The sequence below is a fragment of the Vombatus ursinus genome, unplaced genomic scaffold (genome assembly GCF_900497805.2).
Source record: "Vombatus ursinus unplaced genomic scaffold, bare-nosed wombat genome assembly UNPS02014821.1, whole genome shotgun sequence".
Classification (NCBI taxonomy): domain Eukaryota; kingdom Metazoa; phylum Chordata; class Mammalia; order Diprotodontia; family Vombatidae; genus Vombatus; species Vombatus ursinus.
Genome location: NW_020954599.1, coordinates 49,709,710 through 49,725,345, shown reverse-complemented (window position 1 = coordinate 49,725,345; position 15,636 = coordinate 49,709,710). Strand labels below are relative to the sequence as shown.

Here is a 15,636-nt window from a genome sequence, read left to right as displayed (position 1 = left end):
GTGAGGTTGGATGACTTTATGCAACTCTGCCTCACTTATTCACTTGCAAGTCAAGACATCACCTGTGATGTCATTGGTCTTCTTCAAAAATGAAGGATGAACAACAAAAGGTAGTAATAATAACTACTACCTTTTGTTGTTCATCCTTCATTTGTCCTATTGAAGACAGAGGAGCAAAGGGAACAGCCTTGAAATGGACTGATACTCTCTAGTGCTTGTCATATTGTATTAACAGTCCACAGACAACTGGCACAATGATGACACGTATTAAAAACATATCAGAGAAATATTATCTTTTACTTAGGTAAAGGAATTAGGACTACATCAGTTTTGTTTGCCAAAGGAAATGTCATACAGTTCAGTTTCCTGATTCAGATACCACACAGCATGTTAATGACTTTCAGTACTCTATACACCCATCAGCTTTCAAAGTTGGCTTGATTATACAAGAGGAATAGCTGAATCCTCTTCAAATCAAGGCACCACATCTATTAATGGAAGGCTGAACACAAGTCCTCTAACTATGTACATGATTTTGTAAAGGAATATTTTGGAAATATGTGCTGTTACTGTACTAAAATGCAACCATAGCTTTAATATCAGTGTGGTCACACCAGTCTTTCACCTCTCCCCCATCACTTTAAACATAATGAGAGCTAATTTTAAGCCAATCTTAATATAAAGCTTGTTATAGATCTTATAATTAGCACTAATTATTTTATACAAAGATGAAGATGAATTTGTTGCCGTTCACTCAGACTATTAATTGTGTTAATGGGATGTCATTTCACGTTGATATTAGGAAATCATTGAAACAGTACTTTAATGGTCAGTTACGATAACATACTTTTGTGTAGTCCTCTAGATGTAATTTGATATCCTTTTCTGAATGCAGTGTATATTCCTGCAATTTAAATAGTGGATTTTCTATTTACAATTAGTATTTGACCAAGAAGGTATCCCTAGTAGTTTCTTTCATTTTTTAAAGTCAGCACTAGATGATTGTTTTCTTACATTGTATACCTTATTAGTTTGCCATATATTCATTTTGATTTTATAATAGTATCATTAGTGGGTTTTTTATCTTTAGAGTATTCTATGTAATTCTGAGTATATGAAGGGGGAAAAAGCTTATGAATTTGAAAAGTATGCATAAACAGAGAATATTGCTTACATTCAATTACCATTTTGCTAAAATCCAGTGATATCTCTGGGCAGTAGCTTTGTTAATAAATGAAAGAGTGGTATTAATTTAAGCTTCTGACAGAATCTTAACTATCACTCCAATTACCATATTTCATATTTAACTTACATCCAGAATTTTTTGTATAGGATGTAGGTACATATCAAGTAATCTATCCAGCAGGATTTCTATTTCTAGATTAGCCCTTAAGATACAGGAGTGATAAACTCTTGCTTAGGGATGTAGTGTATTTAACAAGGGCTGGGAAGAATATATTTTTGTTTTGATACTTAGGGATTTGAACAAGAGGACTTTAAACTGAAAATGGAAAAGGAAATAGAAAACTACTCATATCTATTCACCAATACAAATACTTCAAAGAGTGGTAGGCATGAAACAGTTATTCTTAGCAGTACAATGATCTAAGACAATTCCAAAGGACTCATGATGAAAAATGCTATCCATCTCCAGAGAAATAACTGGTGGAGTCTGAATGCAGATCAAAACATACTATTTTTCACTTTTTTTTTTCAGGGTTTTTTTGTGTTTTTTTTTAACAATATTTTTCTGTGTTTTCTTTTACAATATGACCATTATGGAAGTATGTTTTAGATCACTGCACATGTATAATCTATATCAAATTGCTTGCCATCTCAGGTAGGGATGGGGGAAGGAAAGAGTGAGGGAGAGGATTTGAAACTCAAAATAAAAAAAGGAATGTTAAAAATTGTTTTTACATGTACTTGGAAAAAATAAAATATTTTTCAAAAAATAATTTCCTGAAAAAATTTTCCCGAAAGACCCCAAATAATAATATTTACAAAGTGAACATAGGTAAAATTGACTTCTAAGGTTGAATCATTGAAACTTAATAGCGTGTGATTGGACTGTGGTAATGGAAGGATCTCCCTTAATAAGAAAGTAGGCTTGAAAATAAAATAAATTTAATTAAAAATAACATTAAAAGGGTGAGGGGTTTAATTTTATAAAAAAGATATATTCATGAACAAATCTGTGAACTGGAGGAGAAACATGTTTGAGAACATTTTATTGAGGATCAACAAGGACACTGCCTAGCTAAAAGTAACAAATGGTTGATCATTTCCAGGAGGAGATCACAAAGATGAGAAGGAAGGGTATAGCTATAATGGAAGAATTTAATTATTTGGACATCATTTAGAGATATTTTTCAGATTGAAGAAAAGTGCATGATGTATTCTTGATTTGCCAATAATGAAAGTTTCATTATTCAAATTGAGGAGGATTCTGATGGCCTAAAAAAATTGCACTGCAGTAGAAAAGGGACAACTTTCAAATATGTATGTTAGGGAATGTATTAAACAATTTTGAGTTAAAAGACACATGCAAAAAATAGAAGTAAAGGTAGGCAATGAGCTAAATGAAAGAGTAGTATTGTCTTGTAAGATTGTCTGGACTTTTAAATCACAGAAGGAACTGAGATTTTGGCAAATGCAAAGATCAACAAAAGTATTTTAAAATAAAGTGTATGTGGAGAAGATTCAAGATCAAGGTTTGATGTTCATGAACTAATGATACTTGAAAATTAAGAAAAATCAGAAATACAGCTTGTATTTTTTTCTATAAGAAGAATAGTATTCAGACTGGGAAGTATCAAGCAAAACTGCTTATAAGGAATTGAATCCTTATAGATGAGGAAATGGCAAGAGTGAGCCTAACTGCATTTAATGAATTCAAATCAAATTATCTGAATTGACCATCCCAGGGTACTGAAATAACTTGCAGATATGATTATCTTTTCCCTCAAACACACCTCCATTCTGAATTTCTTTATTTCTATAAAGGGTGCCATCATCTTCCTAGTCATCCACAACCACAACTTGGAGATATCCTTGACTTAGTTGTCAGTTATTGTTTACTTCTCTGCTAAATCTCTCACCTTCTTCTAATACCCTTCTTTGTATTCCAACGACCATTACTTTAGTTCTGACCCTTATCATCCCTCAGGTGAATTGCTTACTACCTCATCTCTCTGCCTCAACTATCTCCCCTCTTCAGTTAATCCTTCAAACAGTTGTCAAAGTGAGTTTCCTGAAAGGAAAGTGTCCATGTCACTCCTCTACTGAATATATTCCAACACTTCTCTGTTTTCATAAATAAAGGTTTTTTTCCCTGTTTGGCATTTAAAACACTTCACAACATAGCCCCAATTTTATCTGTACAGTCTTATTGTACCTCTCTCTCTCTCTCTCTCTCTCTCTCCCTCTCTCTTTCTCTCTCGGGGATCCTCACACATGACACTTTTGCTTTTCTAGCATAGTTCCAAATTATTTTCTGGGATGGCAAGACTAACTCATAGTTCCATCAATAATGTAGTAATGTGTCTACCTTTTCATAGCCCTTCCAACATTGATTGTTTCTGTCTTACAGCATCTTTACCAATTTGCTGGGTGAAAGAGGAAATCTCAGAGTTGTTTTTAATATGGTCATTGTTCATTTGTAATTCATCTTCTGAAAATTGTTTTTTGTTTTGTTTTGTTTTTTAGCATGTGAGCACATGGTTTTGTTTTGCTTTACAATGTTGTACTGTCATGATCTTGGGAAACACCAAACTCCAGCCAGCAACATCTGAGTTTTTAAGCTCAGTATCTCAGATCTCAGTATCATCATATGTATAGACATTTTAGTTAAGCATAGCCAGAAACAGGATCCAAAAGTTCCATATGAGGGGTAGAAACCAGGCAGGCAATATCTACTCATACTCCATGAAACCCAAGGGCAAATCTGGTCATGCTCCTTGCCATTTGCACTAATTATGATGATTTGTTGTTCAAAATTTCTAACAAGCTACCCTTGACCTGTGATTTCACAGTGTGGGGAGCTCTTGGTGGAGAAATTCCCTCTCTATAATTGCAAATTAGCCTCCACTCTGTAACTTCTAGTTTTAGGGAGTTTCTTAAAAAGTTTTTAAAAAAAATTTTTAGCTCCTCATAACCAAAACTCTCTATTAGGTTTATTATAAAATTTGGATATTGAAAAATAAAAGATAGCATAATCCTTATCAGACAAACTAGGTCTCTTGCTCTTTTAAAGAATTTTATACATCTGCTGTTTTTTCTCATATGAAAATTTCCTATGTTAGGAAAAGTGAAATAGCAAATATGACAAATTTAAAATGATATTTCTTTGATAATTTAAAATATTCAAGATTTAATTGATGTGAGTACTCCCTACAGTGATGCAAACCCCCAAATCTCCACATTTTTGATGGTGGTCTTTATAGAGTGACTGTGACAAATAACAATATGTCACCTTATGGTAAAGCTTCTGGTGATAGAATACTTTTAAGTTGGGTAGGCTGGTCTTTGGTCAAAATACACACAGTCACTGGGTCTACACTCCCAACTTTGTTGGAACTTTCATAGTTTCTGTTATGTACAATGAGTCATCAGAGTAGTTACTTAGCAAAGGCAATTGTTAAAACATACACCTAAACATCAAGACATCCTATTCATGGAATTGTTAATGCATTCAGAGATCAAGAGTTAAATGGAACCTCAAAGGCCATCTAGTCCAATTTGTTTAGAGTTGGGATTTCAACCCAATAAATATGAAGCAATGTCCTTCCCACTACATCATTCTGCCTTCTCTCTGTTCTAGAAGAACAAAGATCATACACATATTTCTAGAAAATTTAGGTACCAATGGGAATGATATATGGAAAAATCTTTAACAAGATAATAACAACTATACAACAAATTAATGAAATTTAAAAGAAAAACTTTTAAAATGTACTTTCCCCTCTTTATATATATATATATATCTATTTTTATCTACTTTTTAATTTATTTTTAGTGATGCGATTGGGGTTAAGTGACTTGCCCAGAGTCACACAGCTAGGAAGTATGTCTGAGACTGGATTTAAACTCAGGTCCTCCTGACTCTAGGACCGCTGTGCCACCTCACTGAGCCTATCTACTTTATTTCAATAACTTCTTATTTAATTGTGAGGTATATAAAATCCACTGACTTTAAATGTACTAAGAAATAAAAATGACTCAATTCATACTATGGGAAAATTTAAAAAGTCACAAATTTTATTATTTTTTCCCAACATGGCATGATTTTTGTCTATCTGGAGAGAAAAGAAAGTGTGGAATTATTTTAAAGAATAAACTTTAAGTAAAGTTTTTTTTTTCATGATCATTTGCTCTTCTGGCAGTTGATATTATATTGAATGATGCCAATTTTATATTGTTCAGTGAGAAACTCAATAGCTTTGATATGACAGTTTGCCCTGGCAAGTATTCTTGCTGAAGGCTATACGGGAAGTAGTAGAAATTAAATGACATCCAAGTTCTCTAAATGATATAGATAATATTAAACTAATATCGAGTATGGGTATGTTCATCAGTAAAAGTATTAGACTTATAGTCAGGATTCTATTATAAATATTTTAAAATCAAAAAATTAATGAAAAGGTCAAGATCTAAAAGGTCCAAAATATTTTGATTGATTAAGTAAAAGTCCATGGATTATAAACTAAGTTATTTCTTCCATACCAACGGAAAGTGAACTTCTGGGTGAATACAAAGTTCTTTCACTGACCCTAAACTTCTTTTTGACTCAAAGGCCCATTTTATAATACTAATTTTTTTCCAATGATATTGTATGGTTGAGAGTTACAAAATATGACAATTTCTGCAGAATTGATGTTGATGATCATTCACAGGGCATTAGAGAGATGCATGGTGGTCATTACAATTTAAAACACATTGTAACCAAGGAAATATGAAGAAGAGAGTGTAAAGAATGCTATCGAAGAAATGCATAAAAAAAATTGATTGATCATGTGGTGAGTGAGAGATAAACACTAGACAGCTCATGTGCCCCATGAGTTATTCACATGATCTCATGGTATACAACACCCCCTTCCTGCACGGCATTAAGTGAAACCCAATGGGTAACTTCCAGGGAGAAATTGTTGAGAGTCACACAGGATATATAAGCAAGGGTGGGTTGTGATCTGCATCTTAAAGGGGAGTATGAATTTGAGTAATAATTATAATAGCTAGCATTTAATACTTTTAAGGCATAGTTCTTTAAACTTTCAAAGTCTTTTACATGTGTTATCTCATTTTGTCCTCATGACAACCGTGAAACAGGTGCTATTACTACCCAATTTTACAAATGAGAAAACTAAGGCTGAGAGAAATGAAATGATTTGTTCAGGATCACATAGCTAGTAAAGGTAGGATTCACACTTATGTCCTTCTGACTTCAAGAACATTATCCACTAACTATCTAATGAGATGAGATCACAATCCATCAGAGAAGGAATTGTTAGACTTGTTTATGTTATAAACTCCTCTGGCACTCTGGTGAAGCCTATGGACCCCTCCTTAGAAACATGTTGTTTGTTTATATTTGTAATTGAAAAAAAATGCCAAGGTTCAGTTAGAGGATATTTTCCACCTTCCAATGAGTCCCTTCAAACTTTATGAAACTTACAGTCTACTAGGCAGATAAGATATCCATAAATACATATTATATTATTGTAAATTATATTATATAGGCACTATATTATATGGTAAGTATATCAGAGAAGTGTCCAACAGAGTATATATGGTGTTGCTCCATCAAGATACTTGGTGTTTGTCAACTGAATCGAACACTCATTAATCTAAAAATGAAGAAAACCTCATTTTTTCCTTGTTAAAAGATTTTTTTTCCTACCCTCCTTCCTTGAGGTTGAGACTCTTCAATTTAAAGTGCCCCACAGGAATTCTAGCCAAGGCCAGAAATTTCTGTTATAGACAATGTCAAAGAACAGATGTCTTGGGTGTTTAAGAACATTTTCTGTCAAAGAGTAATCATGAAGAGAACACAGAGAATCAGAGCTTCACTTTACCTGCATTCAGGCAGTATTTATTGATCACATTTAAGGATAGATGATTTGGTCAGTAGTGTTGCCTCTGTGTTTTGCAAGGTCGAAAGCAAGATAAATTACAGGCATTTCTTTTCAGAGATAGATTCCTTTAAACTCTGTGCAGAATATATGATCTAGCCCAAAGTATAGTCCCCTCAATTCTTGAGTATGCCAGTAGCTTGGTAATTCCATCTGGCTGACAACTTTAATGGTATCATTACTGGGAAAGAAAACTTCTTAATACCCACAAATAAAACTCTAATGCTTAATTTTTCACAAAACATGGTATGTGTGTTTGTGGGGGGGGGCATTGTAGACCAAACAATAAAGAATCATCTGGAAATATGTGACTCGTGTGGAAACCATCTCTTTGTTTCAATTATAAAACATCATTTCTTAATACTCTTTATTTTCCATTAGCAGCTGTGCTTGATTTTGACTCCAGTAAACATCAGGACTCCCCTAGGCTAGGATTATCACCTGAAATCAAATAACCTTGCAGATTAACTCAGCTTTTGATCCATAGTACCTTCTCAGCTGGAGGGCTGGAGGGTAGAGCAGTAAATCCCTCCCAAATCTTCCTTTATAGAAAGATCAGAACTTTGTAGGTAACTCTCCATTTTCCATCAGGGACTCTGCTTGATTTCCACTCCAAGGAACAGCATGCCTTGTGAGTACCTCCTGGTTTTCCCCCTCCCTTTTCAGTTTCAGTTATATGGCCTTCACCTATTAGATCACAGAGACTATCTTTTCTTTTTCTTATTTGTATCCTCCAGCACTTAGCACAGTACCTGGCACATAGTAGGTATTAGCTAAGTATTTATTGGATTGAATTAAGTTGATTTGTAGGATAGAAGCAATTTTAGCTTTATGCAGGAATCTGAGAAAGGTAAACTATTTGACGATAGAATAGATTATTTTTAGTCTGTGGGGATCTATGTAAGTTGATAGGAAGAGGGGAAAAGATCAATTTAATCCCATTCAACAGTTCTCAAGTATGTATTATATGTGATTCAATTCTCTTTATCAATCTGTATTAAATATTTACTATGTGCACAGCCCTCCACACCCTACTATGATGTCTTATCAAGGCATGAGAATGACAAGTCTGGGTTCTCAAAGATTTTGTCAGTGGAGTATAAGCTCTGGCAATTTCTATCATGCTGGAAAGATTTCTCAGCAATATATAGCACCTATCCTTTCAGCAACAGCCTAGTAATACATTGAGAGGCTCATCGCTAGTAGATTATTCAGATGGCCATGGCAATTTAAGGATCAACAAAAAATACAAAATGATTCAGTTCTATGACACTCCCTTTGCTTTTGCAGTGATGGTAGAATAGTGGCAGAAAAGAAGATTAAAAATCAATTAGCTGTTAGTCCTCTGAGTAGGATATCTTCATCTAATGATCAGTGAGTGAGTGGACATACTACTGGAGGAAATAGATCATAGCAATCTTGCCAATATTAATATTAGTGAAAACATAAGAAAAAGAAGCGGTTATGAGGAAGGATGACTCACAGCTTCTACCATGAAAGGCAAATAAGAGATTTGGTTTTGTACCATGCATCCAAAGGAAACAAGAAATGTAATTCCACAAGGCATTTGGTTATCTCATATTGCAGTACTCAAGTTGAGTGTTTGCAAAAAGACCTTCAGGAGAACAAAAGGTTTATGTACCTATTTCCATTTCAGAGTATTAAATCAATGGAAGAATTCCACAAAGAACTCACTAAGACACTCTAAATTAAATTGACATATACTTCGATACTCAGTGTCTTCAGTGCTGGTGAGTTACAATCATCAGTTGGGGCATGCCAGAGACATGTAATGGAGGACATAATGAAGAAGATAGGCAGCTTGACATAATAGATGTAGTACTGGACTTTGAGCTAGGAAACCCTGAATTTGAACTCCACCTCTGACACCTTGTTAGGCTACTACCAGGCCTTTTCATATTATGAGAGAGGATATTTTTTGGATCTGAGGATGCAGCCAGGATATCAAGGGAGAAGTTCCTAGTGCTTTGAAAATAGAATTTGACAAGGGAAATTCCTAGCATATAGTGTGGATAGGATTATAAACTCTCACTAGGAGTTAGAGAATGCTGATGGATACTCTTCCCCCTCCATATAGAAAGCTAGAGGATAAAGATTTCTTTATTTCATGGATGACTTAAGACTTTGCAAAGGCGATGTGATATCTAGTATTCTTTTTCTCCCTAAATAAAACCACCCAGCACAGAGGGCCTCCTTAGTGTCTCAGATCTAAAGACTTGTCCATATGTTTGGCCAGTACCAACCATTGATCATCTCCACGGGGGAAAGGGAGACAAGGGAACATCTTGTCACTCAATATAATGAAAAGCAGAACCAGAACCAGAACTATCTACATGTATTCTTGCTTTATATTCAATACCTGTATCTTTATAAATTAAGTAAAGCTATTCTTTTATAACCTCTGTCCTTGTTCCAGATCAGTCATTTGAACCATATAGATATCTGAGTCTGGGATGAATTCTTGACCTCCCTAGTATTGTTGTTATTTGTTTTTCATTTTTGAAGAAGACCAATGACATCGTGAGTGAGGCAGAGTTGCATGAATCATCAGATTCACTCTCTCTTCCAGAGTCATTGAAGTCCAATGGCAAGACAAAAGTCAGAATGACTGGTAACAGCCCAGGATGCAGTGGAAAACCTTGATATCTTTGATGTCAGGCCAAACTGTAAGTGCTACATGGCTATTTGAACAAATTGCTCTCATCCACCAGGGGAAGTTCCCACATGTTTTAGATAGGTATCGCCCTAACTCACCAATGGGTTTAAAACTTGTCAGCTACCCTGAGGCTGAATTTAGCCCATTTGTCAAGACAGTTTACTGGAATGTGGCCCCTGCACTTGCTATACCTTCTTGGAGTCATAGGTGAGAGTTGGACGATGCATAGACACCAGATGTGGGTGAGTAGCCCTGAAAGGGGCTCAGCAGGCCCTTTCACCAGAGGTGATAGTCCTCCCTGAACACCCCACATACCCAAGCAAGATACTTAATAGCTTTTTAATCCTGGACAGATCACAACATTCCTAAGTCTCTATTTCTTTACCTGAAAATGAGGTATTCTGACTAAATGACCGCTAAGGTCCCTTCCAGCTTTGTGACTTTATAATTGTAAAAGTAGACTGCCTGGTTAGTATTGAAGGCTGGTAGATGAGCCATTATTGTGGAGCTCTGTATCAGTTTCAATTGTCTTTCAAAAACCCAGATCAGCCTCTGGTGACTGTGATACTGTTAGTGATCACAAATTGCTGTCCTTGCCATGAGTATCTGTCTAATCCACTACACTAACTCCTGAAAGTTAAGGGATATGAGTGTCTTTGTGTTTCTCTTCCTCCTTGGTATCTTGTATGCTGCAGCTACTTTTGGTACCTTTCCACTGGCTGAAAGGATGAAGGGATAGTATTTAGTCTTCCAGCATCGGAGTATCTGCAATAACAGAACCTTCCTGAAATAGCTCTAATTGACTACCTGCTTGAGACTCTGCCTCATCAACTGCAGGTATAGTTGTAAGTCACAAACCTAATAGTGTCTCTAGCATTGTAGATTTTGCTCCTCTTCTTCTCTTTCCTCTTTTTCTTCCTTTTCTATACCATTACCACCTTCACTACCTTTCCTTCTCCCCCCTCTTATCTCACTATATAGTTCAGCATAGATTTTCCATTGTCTCAGAGAGGACCTGAGGCTATTGTAAAGTTAGTGTCACAGCAGGATTAATTATTTGTGTTTCTGGGGACACCCCCACAGAAGTATAAGCATCCATAACACTACCCTTGCTGAACCTGCTATCATAATTGCCATCCATCTTCAAGGGGCAGCAAGAAGAGATACTGACTTTTCTGAGTCAACATGAATTAACTTTGTAAATACAGACTCAGAGCTTTGGAACAGATCAGATGTGGGTCCATTAACTGTGTTATCAGAAAGTATGTATTTACATTGTCAGGAAAACATATCCAAAAGGTTATTTCTTGCTAGCTCCTCTAGTTTGCTTAGAAAGTAATATTTTATGTCAAATCATGCATCCATTTGGAGCTTATCTTTGAGGAAGTTGCAAAATGTTGATCAAAACTTAAATTTGGTCAAATTACCCTCTAGCTTTTGCCAGAAGCTTTTGTTAAATAGTAAGTCCTTCCCTTAATACTAGGATCCTTGAGTTTATCAACTATTATGCTACTAGGTTCATTTGCTTCTATAAGTTGTGTACTTCTTTTCTTCTTTTTGCTGGTTGGATCTCTCAAGATTTTAACCATCACCAAATCTTTTTAATGAGTAATTCTTTGTTTGAAATCTAGTATTTATGGATTCCTCTTCCTGCCCACTTCTTTCCTCCACTTTTAACCTCTACCAAACTACTTCTGTGTTCCAACTTGTGGGCTGCTGAATGTTAATGGGAAAAGTAATACAACCATGCCATTTCATATTTATGTTGTTTTACTTTCAATTGAGCCCTTTCTGGTGGATGGTGATCCTCTTGTTCTTTAATGATTCATCCATTTAACAAACATTTATTAAGCTTCTACCATGTGCCAGGCACTGTGCTTTGTGCTGGGGATACAAAGATAAAAATAACTTTAAAAATAGCTTTACATTTTCTAGTGTGATTTACTTCTTAACATATTTTCTATGTCAACAATTCTGTACCTTCCACAGTACCTCCTTATCCTTTATCTTAGCAGAGGACTTTCCTTCCTACTTCACTAAAACAATGCCATTTTCACAAGCTTTCTTTTCCTCTCACTCCCATCTCCCTCCTCTTATCCTCATCAGACCCATTCTTACCTCCTTTTCCTTAGTCTTTGAGGAAGAGATTGCCTTAGAAGATTTTCTTGCTATGGGTATGGTAGGGTACATTTCACAGGGCCTAGACACTGACAACTGGGAAGATAGCTAGAGAAACCTTATGTTTATGTGTCCTTTCCACTGTTTGCCTTGTATCTTTAAAAATAGTTTTATTGATGGCTTTGTTTTTGCATCTTAGTAATTTCTGGAAAGACTCTATCCCTAAGTCTATCTGTAGTGAAACCTTCCTTATGACAAAGAAAAATAGCTAAGAAAAACTAACCAACACAGAAATCGATTCTGATGGTATATGCAACATTCTCCAGCAATAGTCCTCTTTTTCTCCAAGGAAAAGAGGGAGGTGGATTTTTATCATCTTTTCTTTTGGACCAAGATTGGCCATTGCAACTATATTATTTTGGGTAACTTGACTTATAAATATTATTTTCATGTTGGTTACTTTGGGTCAGTCTTCTGGTGTTTGGATAGCCTATGACGATTAGACTTTCCTGAGACAGCCTAGAACAGCAACTGTGGTATAGCATCTATCTGAGACACATCCCCAGTGGGATGAACCCTAGACATAACAATCCCAATGTAATAGTGTGTACTGACTATACATTTTAAAGAAATGATGTTTTCTTTCTGAGAATTTACAAGCCAAAACTTCCAACTGAATTCTCTCATTAATTCCCTTTTATTTGTATATAGTCAACTTGATTAGAGATAATCACTAGCCAACATCAGAAAAAGTTTAAGGCATTTCTAAGTACTATCTTTTTTTTTTTAAAGAGATAGATTATTGATGGATTAGCAAATGTCAAGGATATAAAAAGGGAAAAGCAAAATAGTTGATTTGTCATAGTAGGAGGATGAACATTTTTCTTTGTGCTATTTGTTTATTTTGTCTTTTTTACACCACCAAAGTTTTTTATTATCACTTGGAAAGATTGTAAATGCTGTTGCTGTAGAGACAGGTCAGTAATGGTTTAAGAAAAGTGAGTTAATTGGCAAAAATGGATCAAATGGCAAATTTTTCAAAGTGAAAAAGACAACTTTTTATTCAACTGCCTTTCCTCTGCCATGAACATTATATTTATTCACCACCTGTCACTCATTACTTTTCTATCCAATCAGTCAAGTAAGGTGAAATTGAATAGATACATTTAAGCTTGTCTTTGCACAGGAAGCTGAAAGTGGAATAAATATTGCCAAAAATCATAAGAGCAGAATAAATAAATGAATGAATTTCACTTTCTAAAAAGAATGATAAAGAGGGTCTGATTGTGGTCTACCAAGTAAAAAATATTAAAAGTCCTGGAAGATCTGATTTATCTTGGATGACTCATGGAAATTATGTTAAGTTTTACATTTACAGATAAGTGCAAGTGAAGTACTTTTAATGTTCAACTTTAAAAAAAATTTTTTTTTTTTAGGCAGTTGGAGTTAAGTGACTTGCCCAGGGTCATACTGCTAGTAAGTGTCAAGTGTTTGGTCTGAGGCTGGATTTGAACTCAGGTCCTCCTGACTTCATGGTCAGTGCTCTATCCACTGCGCCACCTAGCTGCCCCAATGTTCAACTTTTATTAGCAGATATGGGATCCATGGGTAGACCTTGAGAATAATAAATTAAAATATTTTAAGTTACCTGATTATATCTGGTTATAACTCATCCTTGGCATTGTCCATGAAGACTTGACAGAGGAAGAGGGGAGCACCTGGAAAAGAATACTGGATTTGATGTCAGAGGTCCTGAGTTCAAATCACAGTACTTGCCTCCTACTTGTTGAATCTATATAACAATAAGTTATATAACCTTGCTGTATCTCACCTTCTTTATTTGTCAAATGAGGGGGTTGGTCTGGTACCTCAAAAGCATGAAAATCTATGATCCCATGTACCTAAGATGTTAATGCTACAGCCACTTTTGGAGTGTTTTTATTAGGCAACAGTTATAGAAAGATATCAGTTGAGCTTAGTTTTGAAAGAACCTAGAGATTGTAAGATAGGAAGCTAGAGGGCTCAGTTGATAGAACACTATGCCTGGAGTCAGGAAGACCTGAGTTAAAATCTAGCCTCAGACTACTGTGTAACCCCTGTTTGCCTTAATCTGCTTAAAGAAGGAAATGTTAAATCAATCCACTATCTTTGTCAAGAAGACTCCATGGATAGTATGAGATCACAAAGAGTCAGACATGACTAAACAACAATAACAGAGATTTTAAGAGGTAGAGATGAGAAAGAGTGTCATGAGGTCATGGGGGACAGTAAGTGTAAAGGTTTAAAGATAGGAGTATAAAGATTTCATGTATGGGAAACACTGAGTTAACCAAATGAGCTACAATATAGAGTGTGTAAAGGGGAATAAGATAATTATTTCAGAAAAGTTGACTAGGGACAGAATGCACTAAATAGGAAGCCACTGGAGGTTCTGGAGCAAGAGAATGGTGTGTTTTAGGAATACTGTTGAAGTTATATGAAGAATGTCTTGGAGAATGGAGATCTTTGAGGCTGGAAAAACATTTAGGGGTCATAGTCATGTCTATCCCATTAGACTTGTCAATTAAGAGATTAATGATAGCTTTGGGAAGAACAATTTTAGGTAAATAATGAGGTTGGAAACCATATAGAGGAGGGTTTAGAGAAAGAGATGAAGAAGTAGAGATACCAAGTACTGATTGCCTTTCAAGGTGTTTTAATTCAGAAGAGGAGGAGAAATTTAGAATAACTTGTGTGAATGGAAGAATTCAGTGTTCTTTTTTTTTAATACTGGGGAGATGGGTGTGTTTATAGATGTTAGGGAAAGACTGAGTAGATATGGAGAGATTAAGTATTAGAGAAAGAAAAGGGATTATAGAGGGGAGAATAATCATTTAGAAAAGATGGAAAAGGATCAAGGCAAGGGTAAATGTAGGGTAAATGTTGGCCTTGGCCGGCAGAAGGGTCAAGTCTTCGTCAGAGACTGGGATGAATGAATAAATAGTATGAGATTATGGCAGGGATTTATAAGATGAGAAGGGAAAAAGAGGAAACTGGCTGGGAATGTAAAATATTTTGTACACAGTAATATATGTAGGTCAGGATTAGGGAGAAAATGTTAGAGCTGGAGATAGAGATATAATAGTCATCAAATTAGAGGTGACAATGATTACAGTTTCTTTTGAAGAAAAGGTACCCCATGGCACAAAGGTAATTTTAGGTATCATCATGGTCCTAACCATAGTCTTCTCTTTTACTTTTCTCTAACATCTCTTTATTATCCTCATGTCTTGTGTTAGAAGGGAAAAAATTATCTTTAGCTTTTTGTCAGAACTTTTCTTACAGAGGTAGACCTTCCAGATGCATCCTACACTCAGGTCATACATTCTTCAAGATTGAATTCACAGCTTTAAAAATAAACACATTTTAAAGCTTTTCACACTTGTGTTTATTTCTTGAAGAATGATCATTACTTTAAACTGTTGATACTTTTTAATTTAAATAGTGAATTTTCAATACACACTTTTAATCCTATACTGGAGTGGGATACTCCAGTCTTTGTCCACAGGAGACCTCTGATACTTTATAATGTGATCAATATTTTTGAACAAGTATCTTCAAAATGCTCAGTCAAAACTTGGAAACCAAAATTCTGTCATGCCATACTATTTTCAAAAGAAAGATTATATTTTAAGTAAAAAGCATATAACATTTGCTGTCAAACCTATCACT

The 15,636-nt window shown here is 35.2% G+C and overlaps 1 pseudogene; it reads right to left on the bottom strand.

Annotated features, from left to right (window-relative positions):
• The window catches only part of LOC114024471, a 139,114-nt pseudogene that overhangs the window by 105,271 nt on the left and 18,207 nt on the right, over positions 1–15,636 (bottom strand).